Below are 15,057 nucleotides of genomic sequence, written 5' to 3'. Positions count from 1 at the left end.
CACTGCAGAAAGCCCATAGGAAAGGAGGAGGAGCTGTCAACGGGCATTCTAAGCTGAATGTGCCTGCTCTCGTCAGATCGCGGCCGCCAGCCAGCTTGAGGCCTGGCAAGTACCAGTATGGGTGACCAGCTGGGAATCCCAGGTCCCGTTGACTTTTAAGGCCGTGAGTAGGTTTCTTTCCGTTTCGGAGGTGCGTTCGCACTGCAGAAAGCCCATAGGAAAGGAGGAGGAGCTGTCAACGGGCATTCTAAGCTGAATGTGCCTGCTCTCGTCAGATCGCGGCCGCCAGCCAGCTTGAGGCCTGGCAAGTACCAGTATGGGTAATTGGCTGGGAATCCCAGGTCCCGTTGACTTTTAAGGCCGTGAGTAGGTTTCTTTCCTTTTCGGAGGTGCGTTCGCACTGCAGAAAGCCCATAGGAAAGGAGGAGGAGCTGTCAACGGGCATTCTAAGCTGAATGTGCCTGCTCTCGTCAGATCGCGGCCGCCAGCCAGCTTGAGGCCTGGCAAGTACCAGTATGGGTGACCGGCTGGGAATCCCAGGTCCCGTTGACTTTTAATGCCGTGAGTAGGTTTCTTTCCTTTTCGGAGGTGCGTTCGCACTGCAGAAAGCCCATAGGAAAGGAGGAGGAGCTGTCAACGGGCATTCTAAGCTGAATGTGCCTGCTCTCGTCAGATCGCGGCCGCCAGCCAGCTTGAGGCCTAGCAAGTACCAGTATGGGTGACCGGCTGGGAATCCCAGGTCCCGTTGACCTTTAAGGCCGTGAGTAGGTTTCTTTCCGTTTCGGAGGTGCGTTCGCACTGCAGAAAGCCCATAGGAAAGGAGGAGGAGCTGTCAACGGGCATTCTAAGCTGAATGTGCCTGCTCTCGTCAGATCGCGGCCGCCAGCCAGCTTGAGGCCTGGCAAGTACCAGTATGGGTGACCGGCTGGGAATCCCAGGTCCCGTTGACTTTTAAGGCCGTGAGTGGGTTTCTTTCCGTTTCGGAGGTGCGTTCGCACTGCAGAAAGCCCATAGGAAAGGAGGAGGAGCTGTCAACGGGCATTCTAAGCTGAATGTGCCTGCTCTCGTCAGATCGCGGCCGCCAGCCAGCTTGAGGCCTGGCAAGTACCAGTATGGGTGACCGGTTGGGAATCCCAGGTCCCGTTGACTTTTAAGGCCGTGAGTAGGTTTCTTTCCGTTTCGGAGGTGCGTTCGCACTGCAGAAAGCCCATAGGAAAGGAGGAGGAGCTGTCAACGGGCATTCTAAGCTGAATGTGCCTGCTCTCGTCAGATCGCGGCCGCCAGCCAGCTTGAGGCCTGGCAAGTACCAGTATTCGTGACCGGCTGGGAATCCCAGGTCCCGTTGACTTTTAAGGCCGTGAGTAGGTTTCTTTCCTTTTCGGAGGTGCGTTCGCACTGCAGAAAGCCCATAGGAAAGGAGGAGGAGCTGTCAACGGGCATTCTAAGCTGAATGTGCCTGCTCTCGTCGGATCGCGGCCGCCAGCCAGCTTGAGGCCTGGCAAGTACCAGTATGGGTGACCGGCTGGGAATCCCAGGTCCCGTTGACTTTTAAGGCCGTGAGTAGGTTTCTTTCCTTTTCGGAGGTGCGTTCGCACTGCAGAAAGCCCATAGGAAAGGAGGAGGAGCTGTCAACGGGCATTCTAAGCTGAATGTGCCTGCTCTCGTCAGATCGCGGCCGCCAGCCAGCTTGAGGCCTGGCAAGTACCAGTATGGGTGACCGGCTGGGAATCCCAGGTCCCGTTGACTTTTAAGGCCGTGAGTAGGTTTCTTTCCTTTTTGGAGGTGAGTAAGCACTGCAGAAAGCCCATAGGAAAGGAGGAGGAGCTGTCAACGGGCGTTCTAAGCTGAATGTGCCTGCTCTCGTCAGATCGCGGCCGCCAGCCAGCTTGAGGCCTGACAAGTACCAGTATGGGTGACCGGCTGGGAATCCCAGGTCCCGTTGACTTTTAAGGCCGTGAGTAGGTTTCTTTCCTTTTCGGAGGTGCGTTCGCACTGCAGAAAGCCCAAAGGAAAGGAGGAGGAGCTGTCAACGGGCATTCTAAGCTGAATGTGCCTGCTCTCGTCAGATCGCGGCCGCCAGCCCGCTTGAGGCCTGGCAAGTACCAGTATGGGTGACCGGCTGGGAATCCCAGGTCCCGTTGACTTTTAAGGCCGTGAGTAGGTTTCTTTCCGTTTCGGAGGTGCGTTCGCACTGCAGAAAGCCCATAGGAAAGGAGGAGGAGCTGTCAACGGGCATTCTAAGCTGAATGTGCCTGCTCTCGTCAGATCGCGGCCGCCAGCCAGCTTGAGGCCTGGCAAGTACCAGTATTCGTGACCGGCTGGGAATCCCAGGTCCCGTTGACTTTTAAGGCCGTGAGTAGGTTTCTTTCCTTTTCGGAGGTGCGTTCGCACTGCAGAAAGCCCATAGGAAAGGAGGAGGAGCTGTCAACGGGCATTCTAAGCTGAATGTGCCTGCTCTCGTCGGATCGCGGCCGCCAGCCAGCTTGAGGCCTGGCAAGTACCAGTATGGGTGACCGGCTGGGAATCCCAGGTCCCGTTGACTTTTAAGGCCGTGAGTAGGTTTCTTTCCTTTTCGGAGGTGCGTTCGCACTGCAGAAAGCCCATAGGAAAGGAGGAGGAGCTGTCAACGGGCATTCTAAGCTGAATGTGCCTGCTCTCGTCAGATCGCGGCCGCCAGCCAGCTTGAGGCCTGGCAAGTACCAGTATGGGTGACCGGCTGGGAATCCCAGGTCCCGTTGACTTTTAAGGCCGTGAGTAGGTTTCTTTCCTTTTCGGAGGTGCGTTCGCACTGCAGAAAGCCCATAGGAAAGGAGGAGGAGCTGTCAACGGGCATTCTAAGCTGAATGTGCCTGCTCTCGTCAGATCGCGGCCGCCAGCCAGCTTGAGGCCTGGCAAGTACCAGTATGGGTGACCGGCTGGGAATCCCAGGTCCCGTTGACTTTTAATGCCGTGAGTAGGTTTCTTTCCTTTTCGGAGGTGCGTTCGCACTGCAGAAAGCCCATAGGAAAGGAGGAGGAGCTGTCAACGGGCATTCTAAGCTGAATGTGCCTGCTCTCGTCAGATCGCGGCCGCCAGCCAGCTTGAGGCCTAGCAAGTACCAGTATGGGTGACCGGCTGGGAATCCCAGGTCCCGTTGACCTTTAAGGCCGTGAGTAGGTTTCTTTCCGTTTCGGAGGTGCGTTCGCACTGCAGAAAGCCCATAGGAAAGGAGGAGGAGCTGTCAACGGGCATTCTAAGCTGAATGTGCCTGCTCTCGTCAGATCGCGGCCGCCAGCCAGCTTGAGGCCTGGCAAGTACCAGTATGGGTGACCGGCTGGGAATCCCAGGTCCCGTTGACTTTTAAGGCCGTGAGTGGGTTTCTTTCCGTTTCGGAGGTGCGTTCGCACTGCAGAAAGCCCATAGGAAAGGAGGAGGAGCTGTCAACGGGCATTCTAAGCTGAATGTGCCTGCTCTCGTCAGATCGCGGCCGCCAGCCAGCTTGAGGCCTGGCAAGTACCAGTATGGGTGACCGGTTGGGAATCCCAGGTCCCGTTGACTTTTAAGGCCGTGAGTAGGTTTCTTTCCGTTTCGGAGGTGCGTTCGCACTGCAGAAAGCCCATAGGAAAGGAGGAGGAGCTGTCAACGGGCATTCTAAGCTGAATGTGCCTGCTCTCGTCAGATCGCGGCCGCCAGCCAGCTTGAGGCCTGGCAAGTACCAGTATTCGTGACCGGCTGGGAATCCCAGGTCCCGTTGACTTTTAAGGCCGTGAGTAGGTTTCTTTCCTTTTCGGAGGTGCGTTCGCACTGCAGAAAGCCCATAGGAAAGGAGGAGGAGCTGTCAACGGGCATTCTAAGCTGAATGTGCCTGCTCTCGTCGGATCGCGGCCGCCAGCCAGCTTGAGGCCTGGCAAGTACCAGTATGGGTGACCGGCTGGGAATCCCAGGTCCCGTTGACTTTTAAGGCCGTGAGTAGGTTTCTTTCCTTTTCGGAGGTGCGTTCGCACTGCAGAAAGCCCATAGGAAAGGAGGAGGAGCTGTCAACGGGCATTCTAAGCTGAATGTGCCTGCTCTCGTCAGATCGCGGCCGCCAGCCAGCTTGAGGCCTGGCAAGTACCAGTATGGGTGACCGGCTGGGAATCCCAGGTCCCGTTGACTTTTAAGGCCGTGAGTAGGTTTCTTTCCTTTTTGGAGGTGAGTAAGCACTGCAGAAAGCCCATAGGAAAGGAGGAGGAGCTGTCAACGGGCGTTCTAAGCTGAATGTGCCTGCTCTCGTCAGATCGCGGCCGCCAGCCAGCTTGAGGCCTGACAAGTACCAGTATGGGTGACCGGCTGGGAATCCCAGGTCCCGTTGACTTTTAAGGCCGTGAGTAGGTTTCTTTCCTTTTCGGAGGTGCGTTCGCACTGCAGAAAGCCCAAAGGAAAGGAGGAGGAGCTGTCAACGGGCATTCTAAGCTGAATGTGCCTGCTCTCGTCAGATCGCGGCCGCCAGCCCGCTTGAGGCCTGGCAAGTACCAGTATGGGTGACCGGCTGGGAATCCCAGGTCCCGTTGACTTTTAAGGCCGTGAGTAGGTTTCTTTCCGTTTCGGAGGTGCGTTCGCACTGCAGAAAGCCCATAGGAAAGGAGGAGGAGCTGTCAACGGGCATTCTAAGCTGAATGTGCCTGCTCTCGTCAGATCGCGGCCGCCAGCCAGCTTGAGGCCTGGCAAGTACCAGTATTCGTGACCGGCTGGGAATCCCAGGTCCCGTTGACTTTTAAGGCCGTGAGTAGGTTTCTTTCCTTTTCGGAGGTGCGTTCGCACTGCAGAAAGCCCATAGGAAAGGAGGAGGAGCTGTCAACGGGCATTCTAAGCTGAATGTGCCTGCTCTCGTCGGATCGCGGCCGCCAGCCAGCTTGAGGCCTGGCAAGTACCAGTATGGGTGACCGGCTGGGAATCCCAGGTCCCGTTGACTTTTAAGGCCGTGAGTAGGTTTCTTTCCTTTTCGGAGGTGCGTTCGCACTGCAGAAAGCCCATAGGAAAGGAGGAGGAGCTGTCAACGGGCATTCTAAGCTGAATGTGCCTGCTCTCGTCAGATCGCGGCCGCCAGCCAGCTTGAGGCCTGGCAAGTACCAGTATGGGTGACCGGCTGGGAATCCCAGGTCCCGTTGACTTTTAAGGCCGTGAGTAGGTTTCTTTCCTTTTCGGAGGTGCGTTCGCACTGCAGAAAGCCCATAGGAAAGGAGGAGGAGCTGTCAACGGGCATTCTAAGCTGAATGTGCCTGCTCTCGTCAGATCGCGGCCGCCAGCCAGCTTGAGGCCTGGCAAGTACCAGTATGGGTGACCGGCTGGGAATCCCAGGTCCCGTTGACTTTTAAGGCCGTGAGTAGGTTTCTTTCCTTTTCGGAGGTGCGTTCGCACTGCAGAAAGCCCATAGGAAAGGAGGAGGAGCTGTCAACGGGCATTCTAAGCTGAATGTGCCTGCTCTCGTCAGATCGCGGCCGCCAGCCAGCTTGAGGCCTGGCAAGTACCAGTATGGGTGACCGGCTGGGAATCCCAGGTCCCGTTGACTTTTAAGGCCGTGAGTAGGTTTCTTTCCTTTTCGGAGGTGCGTTCGCACTGCAGAAAGCCCATAGGAAAGGAGGAGGAGCTGTCAACGGGCATTCTAAGCTGAATGTGCCTGCTCTCGTCAGATCGCGGCCGCCAGCCAGCTTGAGGCCTGGCAAGTACCAGTATGGGTGACCGGCTGGGAATCCCAGGTCCCGTTGACTTTTAAGGCCGTGAGTAGGTTTCTTTCCGTTTCGGAGGTGCGTTCGCACTGCAGAAAGCCCATAGGAAAGGAGGAGGAGCTGTCAACGGGCATTCTAAGCTGAATGTGCCTGCTCTCGTCAGATCGCGGCCGCCAGCCAGCTTGAGGCCTGGCAAGTACCAGTATGGGTGACCGGCTGGGAATCCCAGGTCCCGTTGACTTTTAAGGCCGTGAGTAGGTTTCTTTCCTTTTCGGAGGTGCGTTCGCACTGCAGAAAGCCCATAGGAAAGGAGGAGGAGCTGTCAACGGGCATTCTAAGCTGAATGTGCCTGCTCTCGTCAGATCGCGGCCGCCAGCCAGCTTGAGGCCTGGCAAGTACCAGTATGGGTGACCGGCTGGGAATCCCAGGTCCCGTTGACTTTTAAGGCCGTGAGTAGGTTTCTTTCCGTTTCGGAGGTGCGTTCGCACTGCAGAAAGCCCATAGGAAAGGAGGAGGAGCTGTCAACGGGCATTCTAAGCTGAATGTGCCTGCTCTCGTCAGATCGCGGCCGCCAGCCAGCTTGAGGCCTGGCAAGTACCAGTATGGGTGACCGGCTGGGAATCCCAGGTCCCGTTGACTTTTAAGGCCGTGAGTAGGTTTCTTTCCTTTTCGGAGGTGCGTTCGCACTGCAGAAAGCCCATAGGAAAGGAGGAGGAGCTGTCAACGGGCGTTCTAAGCTGAATGTGCCTGCTCTCGTCAGATCGCGGCCGCCAGCCAGCTTGAGGCCTGGCAAGTACCAGTATGGGTGACCGGCTGGGAATCCCAGGTCCCATTGACTTTTAAGGCCGTGAGTAGGTTTCTTTCCGTTTCGGAGGTGCGTTCGCACTGCAGAAAGCCCATAGGAAAGGAGGAGGAGCTGTCAACGGGCATTCTAAGCTGAATGTGCCTGCTCTCGTCAGATCGCGGCCGCCAGCCAGCTTGAGGCCTGGCAAGTACCAGTATGGGTGACCGGCTGGGAATCCCAGGTCCCGTTGACTTTTAAGGCCGTGAGTAGGTTTCTTTCCTTTTCGGAGGTGCGTTCGCACTGCAGAAAGCCCATAGGAAAGGAGGAGGAGCTGTCAACGGGCATTCTAAGCTGAATGTGCCTGCTCTCGTCAGATCGCGGCCGCCAGCCAGCTTGAGGCCTGGCAAGTACCAGTATGGGTGACCGGCTGGGAATCCCAGGTCCCGGTGACTTTTAAGGCCGTGAGTAGGTTTCTTTCCTTTTCGGAGGTGCGTTCGCACTGCAGAAAGCCCATAGGAAAGGAGGAGGAGCTGTCAACGGGCATTCTAAGCTGAATGTGCCTGCTCTCGTCAGATCGCGGCCGCCAGCCAGCTTGAGGCCTGGCAAGTACCAGTATGGGTGACCGGCTGGGAATCCCAGGTCCCGTTGACTTTTAAGGCCGTGAGTAGGTTTCTTTCCTTTTCGGAGGTGCGTTCGCACTGCAGAAAGCCCATAGGAAAGGAGGAGGAGCTGTCAACGGGCATTCTAAGCTGAATGTGCCTGCTCTCGTCAGATCGCGGCCGCCAGCCAGCTTGAGGCCTGGCAAGTACCAGTATGGGTGACCGGCTGGGAATCCCAGGTCCCGTTGACTTTTAAGGCCGTGAGTAGGTTTCTTTCCTTTTCGGAGGTGCGTTCGCACTGCAGAAAGCCCATAGGAAAGGAGGAGGAGCTGTCAACGGGCATTCTAAGCTGAATGTGCCTGCTCTCGTCAGATCGCGGCCGCCAGCCAGCTTGAGGCCTGGCAAGTACCAGTATGGGTGACCGGCTGGGAATCCCAGGTCCCGTTGACTTTTAAGGCCGTGAGTAGGTTTCTTTCCTTTTCGGAGGTGCGTTCGCACTGCAGAAAGCCCATAGGAAAGGAGGAGGAGCTGTCAACGGGCGTTCTAAGCTGAATGTGCCTGCTCTCGTCAGATCGCGGCCGCCAGCCAGCTTGAGGCCTGGCAAGTACCAGTATGGGTGACCGGCTGGGAATCCCAGGTCCCGTTGACTTTTAAGGCCGTGAGTAGGTTTCTTTCCTTTTCGGAGGTGCGTTCGCACTGCAGAAAGCCCATAGGAAAGGAGGAGGAACTGTCAACGGGCATTCTAAGCTGAATGTGCCTGCTCTCGTCAGATCGCGGCCGCCAGCCAGCTTGAGGCCTGGCAAGTACCAGTATGGGTGACCGGCTGGGAATCCCAGGTCCCGTTGACTTTTAAGGCCGTGAGTAGGTTTCTTTCCTTTTCGGAGGTGCGTTCGCACTGCAGAAAGCCCATAGGAAAGGAGGAGGAGCTGTCAACGGGCATTCTAAGCTGAATGTGCCTGCTCTCGTCAGATCGCGGCCGCCAGCCAGCTTGAGGCCTGGCAAGTACCAGTATGGGTGACCGGCTGGGAATCCCAGGTCCCGTTGACTTTTAAGGCCGTGAGTAGGTTTCTTTCCCTTTCGGAGGTGCGTTCGCACTGCAGAAAGCCCATAGGAAAGGAGGAGGAGCTGTCAACGGGCGTTCTAAGCTGAATGTGCCTACTCTCGTCAGATCGCGGCCGCCAGCCAGCTTGAGACCTGGCAAGTACCAGTATGGGTGACCGGCTGGGAATCCCAGGTCCCGTTGACTTTTAAGGCCGTGAGTAGGTTTCTTTCCTTTTCGGAGGTGCGTTCGCACTGCAGAAAGCCCATAGGAAAGGAGGAGGAGCTGTCAACGGGCATTCTAAGCTGAATGTGCCTGCTCTCGTCAGATCGCGGCCGCCAGCCAGCTTGAGGCCTGGCAAGTACCAGTATGGGTGACCGGCTGGGAATCCCAGGTCCCGTTGACTTTTAAGGTCGTGAGTAGGTTTCTTTCCTTTTCGGAGGTGCGTTCGCACTGCAGAAAGCCCATAGGAAAGGAGGAGGAGCTGTCAACGGGCATTCTAAGCTGAATGTGCCTGCTCTCGTCAGATCGCGGCCGCCAGCCAGCTTGAGGCCTGGCAAGTACCAGTATGGGTGACCGGCTGGGAATCCCAGGTCCTGTTGACTTTTAAGGCCGTGAGTAGGTTTCTTTCCTTTTCGGAGGTGCGTTCGCACTGCAGAAAGCCCATAGGAAAGGAGGAGGAGCTGTCAACGGGCATTCTAAGCTGAATGTGCCTGCTCTCGTCAGATCGCGGCCGCCAGCCAGCTTGAAGCCTGGCAAGTACCAGTATGGGTGACCGGCTGGGAATCCAGGTCCCGTTGACTTTTAAGGCCGTGAGTAGGTTTCTTTCCTTTTCGGAGGTGCGTTCGCACTGCAGAAAGCCCATAGGAAAGGAGGAGGAGCTGTCAACGGGCATTCTAAGCTGAATGTGCCTGCTCTCGTCAGATCGCGGCCGCCAGCCAGCTTGAGGCCTGGCAAGTACCAGTATGGGTGACCGGCTGGGAATCCCAGGTCCCGTTGACTTTTAAGGCCGTGAGTAGGTTTCTTTCCTTTTCGGAGGTGCGTTCGCACTGCAGAAAGCCCATAGGAAAGGAGGAGGAGCTGTCAACGGGCATTCTAAGCTGAATGTGCCTGCTCTCGTCAGATTGCGGCCGCCAGCCAGCTTGAGGCCTGGCAAGTACCAGTATGGGTGACCGGCTGGGAATCCCAGGTCTCGTTGACTTTTAAGGCCGTGAGTATGTTTCTTTCCTTTTCGGAGGTGCGTTCGCACTGCAGAAAGCCCATAGGAAAGGAGGAGGAGCTGTCAACGGGCGTTCTAAGCTGAATGTGCCTGCTCTCGTCAGATCGCAGCCGCCAGCCAGCTTGAGGCCTGGCAAGTACCAGTATGGGTGACCGGCTGGGAATCCCAGGTCCCGTTGACTTTTAAGGCCGTGAGTAGGTTTCTTTCCTTTTCGGAGGTGCGTTCGCACTGCAGAAAGCCCATAGGAAAGGAGGAGGAGCTGTCAACGGGCATTCTAAGCTGAATGTGCCTGCTCTCGTCAGATCGCGGCCGCCAGCCAGCTTGAGGCCTGGCAAGTACCAGTATGGGTGACCGGCTGGGAATCCCAGGTCCCGTTGACTTTTAAGGCCGTGAGTAGGTTTCTTTCCTTTTCGGAGGTGCGTTCGCACTGCAGAAAGCCCATAGGAAAGGAGGAGGAGCTGTCAACGGGCATTCTAAGCTGAATGTGCCTGCTCTCGTCAGATCGCGGCCGCCAGCCAGCTTGAGGCCTGGCAAGTACCAGTATGGGTGACCGGCTGGGAATCCCAGGTCTCGTTGACTTTTAAGGCCGTGAGTAGGTTTCTTTCCTTTTCGGAGGTGCGTTCGCACTGCAGAAAGCCCATAGGAAAGGAGGAGGAGCTGTCAACGGGCATTCTAAGCTGAATGTGCCTGCTCTCGTCAGATCGCGGAATCCCAGGTCCCGTTGACTTTTAAGGCCGTGAGTAGGTTTCTTTCCTTTTCGGAGGTGCGTTCGCACTGCAGAAAGCCCATAGGAAAGGAGGAGGAGCTGTCAACGGGCATTCTAAGCTGAATGTGCCTGCTCTCGTCAGATCGCGGCCGCCAGCCAGCTTGAGGCCTGGCAAGTACCAGTATGGGTGACCGGCTGGGAATCCCAGGTCCCGTTGACTTTTAAGGCCGTGAGTAGGTTTCTTTCCGTTTCGGAGGTGCGTTCGCACTGCAGAAAGCCCATAGGAAAGGAGGAGGAGCTGTCAACGGGCATTCTAAGCTGAATGTGCCTGCTCTCGTCAGATCGCGGCCGCCAGCCAGCTTGAGGCCTGGCAAGTACCAGTATGGGTGACCGGCTGGAATCCCAGGTCCCGTTGACTTTTAAGGCCGTGAGTAGGTTTCTTTCCTTTTCGGAGGTGCGTTCGCACTGCAGAAAGCCCATAGGAAAGGAGGAGGAGCTGTCAACGGGCATTCTAAGCTGAATGTGCCTGCTCTCGTCAGATCGCGGCCGCCAGCCAGCTTGAGGCCTGGCAAGTACCAGTATGGGTGACCGGCTGGGAATCCCAGGTCCCGTTGACTTTTAAGGCCGTGAGTAGGTTTCTTTCCTTTTCGGAGGTGCGTTCGCACTGCAGAAAGCCCATAGGAAAGGAGGAGGAGCTGTCAACGGGCATTCTAAGCTGAATGTGCCTGCTCTCGTCAGATCGCGGCCGCCAGCCAGCTTGAGGCCTGGCAAGTACCAGTATGGGTAATCGGCTGGGAATCCCAGGTCCCGTTGACTTTTAAGGCCGTGAGTAGGTTTCTTTCCTTTTCGGAGGTGCGTTCGCACTGCAGAAAGCCCAAAGGAAAGGAGGAGGAGCTGTCAACGGGCATTCTAAGCTGAATGTGCCTGCTCTCGTCAGATCGCGGCCGCCAGCCCGCTTGAGGCCTGGCAAGTACCAGTATGGGTGACCGGCTGGGAATCCCAGGTCCCGTTGACTTTTAAGGCCGTGAGTAGGTTTCTTTCCGTTTCGGAGGTGCGTTCGCACTGCAGAAAGCCCATAGGAAAGGAGGAGGAGCTGTCAACGGGCATTCTAAGCTGAATGTGCCTGCTCTCGTCAGATCGCGGCCGCCAGCCAGCTTGAGGCCTGGCAAGTACCAGTATGGGTGACCGGCTGGGAATCCCAGGTCCCGTTGACTTTTAAGGCCGTGAGTAGGTTTCTTTCCTTTTCGGAGGTGCGTTCGCACTGCAGAAAGCCCATAGGAAAGGAGGAGGAGCTGCCAACGGGCATTCTAAGCTGAATGTGCCTGCTCTCGTCAGATCGCGGCCGCCAGCCAGCTTGAGGCCTGGCAAGTACCAGTATGGGTGACCGGCTGGGAATCCCAGGTCCCGTTGACTTTTAAGGCCGTGAGTAGGTTTCTTTCCTTTTCGGAGGTGCGTTCGCACTGCAGAAAGCCCATAGGAAAGGAGGAGGAGCTGTCAACGGGCATTCTAAGCTGAATGTGCCTGCTCTCGTCAGATCGCGGCCGCCAGCCAGCTTGAGGCCTGGCAAGTACCAGTATGGGTGACCGGCTGGGAATCCCAGGTCCCGTTGACTTTTAAGGCCGTGAGTAGGTTTCTTTCCTTTTCGGAGGTGCGTTCGCACTGCAGAAAGCCCATAGGAAAGGAGGAGAAGCTGTCAACGGGCATTGTAAGCTGATTGTGCCTGCTCTCGTCACATCGCGGCCGCCAGCCAGCTTGAGGCCTGGCAAGTACCAGTATGGGTGACCGGCTGGGAATCCCAGGTCCCGTTGACTTTTAAGGCCGTGAGTAGGTTTCTTTCCTTTTCGGAGGTGCGTTCGCACTGCAGAAAGCCCATAGGAAAGGAGGAGGAGCTGTCAACGGGCATTCTAAGCTGAATGTGCCTGCTCTCGTCAGATCGCGGCCGCCAGCCAGCTTGAGGCCTGGCAAGTACCAGTATGGGTGACCGGCTGGGAATCCCAGGTCCCGTTGACTTTTAAGGCCGTGAGTAGGTTTCTTTCCTTTTCGGAGGTGCGTTCGCACTGCAGAAAGCCCATAGGAAAGGAGGAGGAGCTGTCAACGGGTATTCTAAGCTGAATGTGCCTGCTCTCGTCAGATCGCGGCCGCCAGCCAGCTTGAGGCCTGGCAAGTACCAGTATGGGTGACCGGCTGGGAATCCCAGGTCCCGTTGACTTTTAAGGCCGTGAGTAGGTTTCTTTCCTTTTCGGAGGTGCGTTCGCACTGCAGAAAGCCCATAGGAAAGGTGGAGGAGCTGTCAACGGGCATTCTAAGCTGAATGTGCCTGCTCTCGTCAGATCGCGGCCGCCAGCCAGCTTGAGGCCTGGCAAGTACCAGTATGGGTGACCGGCTGGAATCCCAGGTCCCGTTGACTTTTAAGGCCGTGAGTAGGTTTCTTTCCTTTTCGGAGGTGCGTTCGCACTGCAGAAAGCCCATAGGAAAGGAGGAGGAGCTGTCAACGGGCATTCTAAGCTGAATGTGCCTGCTCTCGTCAGATCGCGGCCGCCAGCCAGCTTGAGGCCTGGCAAGTACCAGTGTGGGTGACCGGCTGGGAATCCCAGGTCCCGTTGACTTTTAAGGCCGTGAGTAGGTTTCTTTCCTTTTCGGAGGTGCGTTCGCACTGCAGAAAGCCCATAGGAAAGGAGGAGGAGCTGTCAACGGGCATTCTAAGCTGAATGTGCCTGCTCTCGTCAGATCGCGGCCGCCAGCCAGCTTGAGGCCTGGCAAGTACCAGTATGGGTGACTGGCTGGGAATCCTAGGTCCCGTTGACTTTTAAGGCCGTGAGTAGGTTTCTTTCCTTTTCGGAGGTGCGTTCGCACTGCAGAAAGCCCATAGGAAAGGAGGAGGAGCTGTCAACGGGCATTCTAAGCTGAATGTGCCTGCTCTCGTCAGATCGCGGCCGCCAGCCAGCTTGAGGCCTGGCAAGTACCAGTATGGGTGACCGGCTGGGAATCCCAGGTCCCGTTGACTTTTAAGGCCGTGAGTAGGTTTCTTTCCTTTTCGGAGGTGCGTTCGCACTGCAGAAAGCCCATAGGAAAGGAGGAGGAGCTGTCAACGGGCATTCTAAGCTGAATGTGCCTGCTCTCGTCAGATCGCGGCCGCCAGCCAGCTTGAGGCCTGGCAAGTACCAGTATGGGTGAAAGGCTGGGAATCCCAGGTCCCGTTGACTTTTAAGGCCGTGAGTAGGTTTCTTTCCTTTTCGGAGGTGCGTTCGCACTGCAGAAAGCCCATAGGAAAGGAGGAGGAGCTGTCAACGGGCATTCTAAGCTGAATGTGCCTGCTCTCGTCAGATCGCGGCCGCCAGCCAGCTTGAGGCCTGGCAAGTACCAGTATGGGTGACCAGCTGGGAATCCTAGGTCCCGTTGACTTTTAAGGCCGTGAGTAGGTTTCTTTCCTTTTCGGAGGTGCGTTCGCACTGCAGAAAGCCCATAGGAAAGGAGGAGGAGCTGTCAACGGGCATTCTAAGCTGAATGTGCCTGCTCTCGTCAGATCGCGGCCGCCAGCCAGCTTGAGGCCTGGCAAGTACCAGTATGGGTGACCGGCTGGGAATCCCAGGTCCCGTTGACTTTTAAGGCCGTGAGTAGGTTTCTTTCCTTTTCGGAGGTGCGTTCGCACTGCAGAAAGCCCATAGGAAAGGAGGAGGAGCTGTCAACGGGCATTCTAAGCTGAATGTGCCTGCTCTCGTCAGATCGCGGCCGCCAGCCAGCTTGAGGCCTGGCAAGTACCAGTATGGGTGACCGGCTGGGAATCCCAGGTCCCGTTGACTTTTAAGGCCGTGAGTAGGTTTCTTTCCTTTTCGGAGGTGCGTTCGCACTGCAGAAAGCCCATAGGAAAGGAGGAGGAGCTGTCAACGGGCATTCTAAGCTGAATGTGCCTGCTCTCGTCAGATCGCGGCCGCCAGCCAGCTTGAGGCCTGGCAAGTACCAGTATGGGTGACCGGCTGGGAATCCCAGGTCCCGTTGACTTTTAAGGCCGTGAGTAGGTTTCTTTCCTTTTCGGAGGTGCGTTCGCACTGCAGAAAGCCCATAGGAAAGGAGGAGGAGCTGTCAACGGGTATTCTAAGCTGAATGTGCCTGCTCTCGTCAGATCGCGGCCGCCAGCCAGCTTGAGGCCTGGCAAGTACCAGTGTGGGTGACCGGCTGGGAATCCCAGGTCCCGTTGACTTTTAAGGCCGTGAGTAGGTTTCTTTCCTTTTCGGAGGTGCGTTCGCACTGCAGAAAGCCCATAGGAAAGGAGGAGGAGCTGTCAACGGGCATTCTAAGCTGAATGTGCCTGCTCTCGTCAGATCGCGGCCGCCAGCCAGCTTGAGGCCTGGCAAGTACCAGTATGGGTGACGGCTGGGAATCCCAGGTCCCGTTGACTTTTAAGGCCGTGAGTAGGTTTCTTTCCTTTTCGGAGGTGCGTTCGCACTGCAGAAAGCCCATAGGAAAGGAGGAGGAGCTGCCAACGGGCATTCTAAGCTGAATGTGCCTGCTCTCATCAGATCGCGGCCGCCAGCCAGCTTGAGGCCTGGCAAGTACCAGTATGGGTGACCGGCTGGGAATCCCAGGTCCCGTTGACTTTTAAGGCCGTGAGTAGGTTTCTTTCCTTTTCGGAGGTGCGTTCGCACTGCAGAAAGCCCATAGGAAAGGAGGAGGAGCTGTCAACGGGCATTCTAAGCTGAATGTGCCTGCTCTCGTCAGATCGCGGCCGCCAGCCAGCTTGAGGCCTGGCAAGTACCAGTATGGGTGACCGGCTGGGAATCCCAGGTCCCGTTGACTTTTAAGGCCGTGAGTAGGTTTCTTTCCTTTTCGGAGGTGCGTTCGCACTGCAGAAAGCCCATAGGAAAGGAGGAGGAGCTGTCAACGGGTATTCTAAGCTGAATGTGCCTGCTCTCGTCAGATCGCGGCCGCCAGCCAGCTTGAGGCCTGGCAAGTACCAGTGTGGGTGACCGGCTGGGAATCCCAGGTCCCGTTGACTTTTAAGGCCGTGAGTAGGTTTCTTTCCTTTTCA

At 56.7% G+C, this 15,057-nt stretch overlaps 64 pseudogenes; all 64 read left to right on the top strand.

Annotated features, from left to right (window-relative positions):
• Positions 1-35: 35 nt before the first annotated feature.
• Positions 36-154, top strand: LOC136591892 (5S ribosomal RNA; annotated as a pseudogene).
• A 279-nt stretch (positions 155-433) lies between these two features.
• On the top strand, positions 434-552 carry LOC136591890 (5S ribosomal RNA; annotated as a pseudogene).
• An 80-nt stretch (positions 553-632) lies between these two features.
• LOC136591756 (5S ribosomal RNA) lies at positions 633-751 on the top strand (annotated as a pseudogene).
• An 80-nt stretch (positions 752-831) lies between these two features.
• Positions 832-950, top strand: LOC136591888 (5S ribosomal RNA; annotated as a pseudogene).
• An 80-nt stretch (positions 951-1,030) lies between these two features.
• LOC136591676 (5S ribosomal RNA) lies at positions 1,031-1,149 on the top strand (annotated as a pseudogene).
• A 279-nt stretch (positions 1,150-1,428) lies between these two features.
• Positions 1,429-1,547, top strand: LOC136591691 (5S ribosomal RNA; annotated as a pseudogene).
• An 80-nt stretch (positions 1,548-1,627) lies between these two features.
• Positions 1,628-1,746, top strand: LOC136591887 (5S ribosomal RNA; annotated as a pseudogene).
• An 80-nt stretch (positions 1,747-1,826) lies between these two features.
• LOC136591760 (5S ribosomal RNA) lies at positions 1,827-1,945 on the top strand (annotated as a pseudogene).
• An 80-nt stretch (positions 1,946-2,025) lies between these two features.
• On the top strand, positions 2,026-2,144 carry LOC136591792 (5S ribosomal RNA; annotated as a pseudogene).
• A 279-nt stretch (positions 2,145-2,423) lies between these two features.
• On the top strand, positions 2,424-2,542 carry LOC136591690 (5S ribosomal RNA; annotated as a pseudogene).
• An 80-nt stretch (positions 2,543-2,622) lies between these two features.
• LOC136591886 (5S ribosomal RNA) lies at positions 2,623-2,741 on the top strand (annotated as a pseudogene).
• Positions 2,742-2,821: 80 nt separating this feature from the next.
• LOC136591885 (5S ribosomal RNA) lies at positions 2,822-2,940 on the top strand (annotated as a pseudogene).
• Positions 2,941-3,020: 80 nt separating this feature from the next.
• Positions 3,021-3,139, top strand: LOC136591755 (5S ribosomal RNA; annotated as a pseudogene).
• An 80-nt stretch (positions 3,140-3,219) lies between these two features.
• LOC136591884 (5S ribosomal RNA) lies at positions 3,220-3,338 on the top strand (annotated as a pseudogene).
• Positions 3,339-3,418: 80 nt separating this feature from the next.
• Positions 3,419-3,537, top strand: LOC136591675 (5S ribosomal RNA; annotated as a pseudogene).
• A 279-nt stretch (positions 3,538-3,816) lies between these two features.
• Positions 3,817-3,935, top strand: LOC136591688 (5S ribosomal RNA; annotated as a pseudogene).
• Positions 3,936-4,015: 80 nt separating this feature from the next.
• Positions 4,016-4,134, top strand: LOC136591883 (5S ribosomal RNA; annotated as a pseudogene).
• Positions 4,135-4,214: 80 nt separating this feature from the next.
• LOC136591759 (5S ribosomal RNA) lies at positions 4,215-4,333 on the top strand (annotated as a pseudogene).
• An 80-nt stretch (positions 4,334-4,413) lies between these two features.
• Positions 4,414-4,532, top strand: LOC136591791 (5S ribosomal RNA; annotated as a pseudogene).
• A 279-nt stretch (positions 4,533-4,811) lies between these two features.
• Positions 4,812-4,930, top strand: LOC136591687 (5S ribosomal RNA; annotated as a pseudogene).
• An 80-nt stretch (positions 4,931-5,010) lies between these two features.
• Positions 5,011-5,129, top strand: LOC136591882 (5S ribosomal RNA; annotated as a pseudogene).
• Positions 5,130-5,209: 80 nt separating this feature from the next.
• LOC136591876 (5S ribosomal RNA) lies at positions 5,210-5,328 on the top strand (annotated as a pseudogene).
• Positions 5,329-5,408: 80 nt separating this feature from the next.
• Positions 5,409-5,527, top strand: LOC136591863 (5S ribosomal RNA; annotated as a pseudogene).
• Positions 5,528-5,607: 80 nt separating this feature from the next.
• Positions 5,608-5,726, top strand: LOC136591851 (5S ribosomal RNA; annotated as a pseudogene).
• Positions 5,727-5,806: 80 nt separating this feature from the next.
• Positions 5,807-5,925, top strand: LOC136591840 (5S ribosomal RNA; annotated as a pseudogene).
• An 80-nt stretch (positions 5,926-6,005) lies between these two features.
• LOC136591829 (5S ribosomal RNA) lies at positions 6,006-6,124 on the top strand (annotated as a pseudogene).
• Positions 6,125-6,204: 80 nt separating this feature from the next.
• LOC136591817 (5S ribosomal RNA) lies at positions 6,205-6,323 on the top strand (annotated as a pseudogene).
• An 80-nt stretch (positions 6,324-6,403) lies between these two features.
• Positions 6,404-6,522, top strand: LOC136591878 (5S ribosomal RNA; annotated as a pseudogene).
• An 80-nt stretch (positions 6,523-6,602) lies between these two features.
• Positions 6,603-6,721, top strand: LOC136591806 (5S ribosomal RNA; annotated as a pseudogene).
• Positions 6,722-6,801: 80 nt separating this feature from the next.
• LOC136591856 (5S ribosomal RNA) lies at positions 6,802-6,920 on the top strand (annotated as a pseudogene).
• Positions 6,921-7,000: 80 nt separating this feature from the next.
• LOC136591794 (5S ribosomal RNA) lies at positions 7,001-7,119 on the top strand (annotated as a pseudogene).
• An 80-nt stretch (positions 7,120-7,199) lies between these two features.
• Positions 7,200-7,318, top strand: LOC136591782 (5S ribosomal RNA; annotated as a pseudogene).
• Positions 7,319-7,398: 80 nt separating this feature from the next.
• Positions 7,399-7,517, top strand: LOC136591770 (5S ribosomal RNA; annotated as a pseudogene).
• Positions 7,518-7,597: 80 nt separating this feature from the next.
• On the top strand, positions 7,598-7,716 carry LOC136591718 (5S ribosomal RNA; annotated as a pseudogene).
• Positions 7,717-7,796: 80 nt separating this feature from the next.
• On the top strand, positions 7,797-7,915 carry LOC136591758 (5S ribosomal RNA; annotated as a pseudogene).
• Positions 7,916-7,995: 80 nt separating this feature from the next.
• LOC136591746 (5S ribosomal RNA) lies at positions 7,996-8,114 on the top strand (annotated as a pseudogene).
• Positions 8,115-8,393: 279 nt separating this feature from the next.
• On the top strand, positions 8,394-8,512 carry LOC136591735 (5S ribosomal RNA; annotated as a pseudogene).
• Positions 8,513-8,592: 80 nt separating this feature from the next.
• LOC136591660 (5S ribosomal RNA) lies at positions 8,593-8,711 on the top strand (annotated as a pseudogene).
• Positions 8,712-8,791: 80 nt separating this feature from the next.
• Positions 8,792-8,909, top strand: LOC136591866 (5S ribosomal RNA; annotated as a pseudogene).
• Positions 8,910-8,989: 80 nt separating this feature from the next.
• LOC136591724 (5S ribosomal RNA) lies at positions 8,990-9,108 on the top strand (annotated as a pseudogene).
• Positions 9,109-9,188: 80 nt separating this feature from the next.
• LOC136591867 (5S ribosomal RNA) lies at positions 9,189-9,307 on the top strand (annotated as a pseudogene).
• Positions 9,308-9,387: 80 nt separating this feature from the next.
• Positions 9,388-9,506, top strand: LOC136591678 (5S ribosomal RNA; annotated as a pseudogene).
• Positions 9,507-9,586: 80 nt separating this feature from the next.
• Positions 9,587-9,705, top strand: LOC136591712 (5S ribosomal RNA; annotated as a pseudogene).
• Positions 9,706-9,785: 80 nt separating this feature from the next.
• Positions 9,786-9,904, top strand: LOC136591695 (5S ribosomal RNA; annotated as a pseudogene).
• Positions 9,905-10,132: 228 nt separating this feature from the next.
• On the top strand, positions 10,133-10,251 carry LOC136591701 (5S ribosomal RNA; annotated as a pseudogene).
• Positions 10,252-10,529: 278 nt separating this feature from the next.
• On the top strand, positions 10,530-10,648 carry LOC136591689 (5S ribosomal RNA; annotated as a pseudogene).
• An 80-nt stretch (positions 10,649-10,728) lies between these two features.
• LOC136591861 (5S ribosomal RNA) lies at positions 10,729-10,847 on the top strand (annotated as a pseudogene).
• Positions 10,848-10,927: 80 nt separating this feature from the next.
• Positions 10,928-11,046, top strand: LOC136591790 (5S ribosomal RNA; annotated as a pseudogene).
• Positions 11,047-11,126: 80 nt separating this feature from the next.
• Positions 11,127-11,245, top strand: LOC136591677 (5S ribosomal RNA; annotated as a pseudogene).
• Positions 11,246-11,325: 80 nt separating this feature from the next.
• LOC136591715 (5S ribosomal RNA) lies at positions 11,326-11,444 on the top strand (annotated as a pseudogene).
• An 80-nt stretch (positions 11,445-11,524) lies between these two features.
• On the top strand, positions 11,525-11,643 carry LOC136591666 (5S ribosomal RNA; annotated as a pseudogene).
• A 279-nt stretch (positions 11,644-11,922) lies between these two features.
• On the top strand, positions 11,923-12,041 carry LOC136591654 (5S ribosomal RNA; annotated as a pseudogene).
• Positions 12,042-12,121: 80 nt separating this feature from the next.
• On the top strand, positions 12,122-12,240 carry LOC136591686 (5S ribosomal RNA; annotated as a pseudogene).
• Positions 12,241-12,518: 278 nt separating this feature from the next.
• Positions 12,519-12,637, top strand: LOC136591656 (5S ribosomal RNA; annotated as a pseudogene).
• Positions 12,638-12,717: 80 nt separating this feature from the next.
• On the top strand, positions 12,718-12,836 carry LOC136591870 (5S ribosomal RNA; annotated as a pseudogene).
• An 80-nt stretch (positions 12,837-12,916) lies between these two features.
• On the top strand, positions 12,917-13,035 carry LOC136591643 (5S ribosomal RNA; annotated as a pseudogene).
• Positions 13,036-13,314: 279 nt separating this feature from the next.
• LOC136591713 (5S ribosomal RNA) lies at positions 13,315-13,433 on the top strand (annotated as a pseudogene).
• An 80-nt stretch (positions 13,434-13,513) lies between these two features.
• Positions 13,514-13,632, top strand: LOC136591630 (5S ribosomal RNA; annotated as a pseudogene).
• An 80-nt stretch (positions 13,633-13,712) lies between these two features.
• On the top strand, positions 13,713-13,831 carry LOC136591619 (5S ribosomal RNA; annotated as a pseudogene).
• Positions 13,832-13,911: 80 nt separating this feature from the next.
• LOC136591608 (5S ribosomal RNA) lies at positions 13,912-14,030 on the top strand (annotated as a pseudogene).
• An 80-nt stretch (positions 14,031-14,110) lies between these two features.
• Positions 14,111-14,229, top strand: LOC136591711 (5S ribosomal RNA; annotated as a pseudogene).
• Positions 14,230-14,507: 278 nt separating this feature from the next.
• On the top strand, positions 14,508-14,626 carry LOC136591683 (5S ribosomal RNA; annotated as a pseudogene).
• An 80-nt stretch (positions 14,627-14,706) lies between these two features.
• Positions 14,707-14,825, top strand: LOC136591596 (5S ribosomal RNA; annotated as a pseudogene).
• Positions 14,826-14,905: 80 nt separating this feature from the next.
• Positions 14,906-15,024, top strand: LOC136591710 (5S ribosomal RNA; annotated as a pseudogene).
• The last annotated feature ends 33 nt before the right edge of the window (positions 15,025-15,057 follow it).

This window comes from Eleutherodactylus coqui, unplaced genomic scaffold (assembly GCF_035609145.1).
Source record: "Eleutherodactylus coqui strain aEleCoq1 unplaced genomic scaffold, aEleCoq1.hap1 HAP1_SCAFFOLD_447, whole genome shotgun sequence".
NCBI lineage: Eukaryota > Metazoa > Chordata > Amphibia > Anura > Eleutherodactylidae > Eleutherodactylus > Eleutherodactylus coqui.
Note: the sequence above shows the minus strand (reverse complement) of the source record. Positions and strands in the feature narration are given on the sequence as shown.